This window comes from Semicossyphus pulcher, unplaced genomic scaffold (genome assembly GCF_022749685.1).
Source record: "Semicossyphus pulcher isolate SPU_LCO1_2020_fin unplaced genomic scaffold, fSemPul1.0.p SCAF_11, whole genome shotgun sequence".
Taxonomy (NCBI): Eukaryota; Metazoa; Chordata; class Actinopteri; order Labriformes; family Labridae; genus Semicossyphus; species Semicossyphus pulcher.
The window spans coordinates 2,942,501-2,945,000 of NW_027211615.1; the positions used below are offsets into that span (position 1 = coordinate 2,942,501).

At 46.4% G+C, this 2,500-nt stretch overlaps 9 non-coding genes across 9 annotated transcripts in view; all 9 read right to left on the minus strand.

The window, feature by feature from the left end:
- LOC138586741 (5S ribosomal RNA) overlaps nt 1-90 on the minus strand; it is a 119-nt gene extending 29 nt beyond the window's left edge. The window contains exon 1 of the ribosomal RNA XR_011306803.1: nt 1-90. This exon is cut by the window's left edge and continues 29 nt beyond it. This is a non-coding gene — a ribosomal RNA (5S ribosomal RNA).
- A 182-nt stretch (nt 91-272) lies between these two features.
- Nucleotides 273-391, minus strand: LOC138585778 (5S ribosomal RNA). The gene has a single exon (XR_011305893.1). It is a non-coding gene; the product is annotated as a 5S ribosomal RNA (ribosomal RNA).
- Nucleotides 392-573: 182 nt separating this feature from the next.
- On the minus strand, nt 574-692 carry LOC138585780 (5S ribosomal RNA). Its single transcript, XR_011305895.1, has one exon. It is a non-coding gene; the product is annotated as a 5S ribosomal RNA (ribosomal RNA).
- A 182-nt stretch (nt 693-874) lies between these two features.
- On the minus strand, nt 875-993 carry LOC138585782 (5S ribosomal RNA). The gene has a single exon (XR_011305896.1). It is a non-coding gene; the product is annotated as a 5S ribosomal RNA (ribosomal RNA).
- Nucleotides 994-1,175: 182 nt separating this feature from the next.
- Nucleotides 1,176-1,294, minus strand: LOC138585783 (5S ribosomal RNA). The gene has a single exon (XR_011305897.1). It is a non-coding gene; the product is annotated as a 5S ribosomal RNA (ribosomal RNA).
- Nucleotides 1,295-1,476: 182 nt separating this feature from the next.
- LOC138586510 (5S ribosomal RNA) lies at nt 1,477-1,595 on the minus strand. Its single transcript, XR_011306583.1, has one exon. It is a non-coding gene; the product is annotated as a 5S ribosomal RNA (ribosomal RNA).
- Nucleotides 1,596-1,777: 182 nt separating this feature from the next.
- On the minus strand, nt 1,778-1,896 carry LOC138585784 (5S ribosomal RNA). Its single transcript, XR_011305898.1, has one exon. It is a non-coding gene; the product is annotated as a 5S ribosomal RNA (ribosomal RNA).
- Nucleotides 1,897-2,078: 182 nt separating this feature from the next.
- LOC138585785 (5S ribosomal RNA) lies at nt 2,079-2,197 on the minus strand. The gene has a single exon (XR_011305899.1). It is a non-coding gene; the product is annotated as a 5S ribosomal RNA (ribosomal RNA).
- A 249-nt stretch (nt 2,198-2,446) lies between these two features.
- Nucleotides 2,447-2,500, minus strand: part of LOC138587673 (5S ribosomal RNA) — a 119-nt gene continuing 65 nt past the window's right edge. Inside the window, exon 1 of the ribosomal RNA XR_011307665.1 lies at nt 2,447-2,500. This exon is cut by the window's right edge and continues 65 nt beyond it. This is a non-coding gene — a ribosomal RNA (5S ribosomal RNA).

The window sequence follows — 2,500 nt, forward strand, 5'->3', positions numbered from 1 at the left end:
TCTCCCATCCAAGTACTAACCAGGCCCGACCCTGCTTAGCTTCCGAGATCGGACGAGATCGGGCGTGTTCAGGGTGGTATGGCCGTAAGCGACAGTTGTGTGTTCAATCGGGCCTTTTAAAAATGCATTTGGGCACTTTTTAATCTCTTCATATGTTACTGTGTTTTTTTTCTAGGATGAATTCAATGCATTCTTGCACATGAGTGTCTGATCCAACTTTTTCAAGGCCTGCAGCATCAGCACCTCTCCTGTCCATCACAGAAAAATGAAAAAGCTTACAGCACCTGGTATTCCCAGGCGGTCTCCCATCCAAGTACTAACCAGGCCCGACCCTGCTTAGCTTCCGAGATCGGACGAGATCGGGCGTGTTCAGGGTGGTATGGCCGTAAGCGACAGTTGTGTGTTCAATCGGGCCTTTTAAAAATGCATTTGGGCACTTTTTAATCTCTTCATATGTTACTGTGTTTTTTTTCTAGGATGAATTCAATGCATTCTTGCACATGAGTGTCTGATCCAACTTTTTCAAGGCCTGCAGCATCAGCACCTCTCCTGTCCATCACAGAAAAATGAAAAAGCTTACAGCACCTGGTATTCCCAGGCGGTCTCCCATCCAAGTACTAACCAGGCCCGACCCTGCTTAGCTTCCGAGATCGGACGAGATCGGGCGTGTTCAGGGTGGTATGGCCGTAAGCGACAGTTGTGTGTTCAATCGGGCCTTTTAAAAATGCATTTGGGCACTTTTTAATCTTTTCATATGTTACTGTGTTTTTTTTCTATGATGAATTCAATGCATTCTTGCACATGAGTGTCTGATCCAACTTTTTCAAGGCCTGCAGCATCAGCACCTCTCCTGTCCATCACAGAAAAATGAAAAAGCTTACAGCACCTGGTATTCCCAGGCGGTCTCCCATCCAAGTACTAACCAGGCCCGACCCTGCTTAGCTTCCGAGATCGGACGAGATCGGGCGTGTTCAGGGTGGTATGGCCGTAAGCGACAGTTGTGTGTTCAATCGGGCCTTTTAAAAATGCATTTGGGCACTTTTTAATCTCTTCATATGTTACTGTGTTTTTTTTCTAGGATGAATTCAATGCATTCTTGCACATGAGTGTCTGATCAAACTTTTTCAAGGCCTGCAGCATCAGCACCTCTCCTGTCCATCACAGAAAAATGAAAAAGCTTACAGCACCTGGTATTCCCAGGCGGTCTCCCATCCAAGTACTAACCAGGCCCGACCCTGCTTAGCTTCCGAGATCGGACGAGATCGGGCGTGTTCAGGGTGGTATGGCCGTAAGCGACAGTTGTGTGTTCAATCGGGCCTTTTAAAAATGCATTTGGGCACTTTTTAATCTCTTCATATGTTACTGTGTTTTTTTTCTAGGATGAATTCAATGCATTCTTGCACATGAGTGTCTGATCAAACTTTTTCAAGGCCTGCAGCATCAGCACCTCTCCTGTCCATCACAGAAAAATGAAAAAGCTTACAGCACCTGGTATTCCCAGGCGGTATCCCATCCAAGTACTAACCAGGCCCGACCCTGCTTAGCTTCCGAGATCGGACGAGATCGGGCGTGTTCAGGGTGGTATGGCCGTAAGCGACAGTTGTGTGTTCAATCGGGCCTTTTAAAAATGCATTTGGGCACTTTTTAATCTCTTCATATGTTACTGTGTTTTTTTTCTAGGATGAATTCAATGCATTCTTGCACATGAGTGTCTGATCAAACTTTTTCAAGGCCTGCAGCATCAGCACCTCTCCTGTCCATCACAGAAAAATGAAAAAGCTTACAGCACCTGGTATTCCCAGGCGGTCTCCCATCCAAGTACTAACCAGGCCCGACCCTGCTTAGCTTCCGAGATCGGACGAGATCGGGCGTGTTCAGGGTGGTATGGCCGTAAGCGACAGTTGTGTGTTCAATCGGGCCTTTTAAAAATGCATTTGGGCACTTTTTAATCTCTTCATATGTTACTGTGTTTTTTTTCTAGGATGAATTTAATGCATTCTTGCACATGAGTGTCTGATCAAACTTTTTCAAGGCCTGCAGCATCAGCACCTCTCCTGTCCATCACAGAAAAATGAAAAAGCTTACAGCACCTGGTATTCCCAGGCGGTCTCCCATCCAAGTACTAACCAGGCCCGACCCTGCTTAGCTTCCGAGATCGGACGAGATCGGGCGTGTTCAGGGTGGTATGGCCGTAAGCGACAGTTGTGTGTTCAATCGGGCCTTTTAAAGACGTGGCATGGTGCAGCAAGAATGCGGTGGGGCATCTGCCCCACCACATTTTTGAATTTGGCTGTATTTTTAACGTTGTTTATAGTTTTCGTCAAAGATTTTGTCATGGTTTTTTTCTAGGATGAATTCAATGCATTCTTGCACATGAGTGTCTGATCCAACTTTTTCAAGGCCTGCAGCATCAGCACCTCTCCTGTCCATCACAGAAAAATGAAAAAGCTTACAGCACCTGGTATTCCCAGGCGGTCTCCCATCCAAGTACTACCCAGGC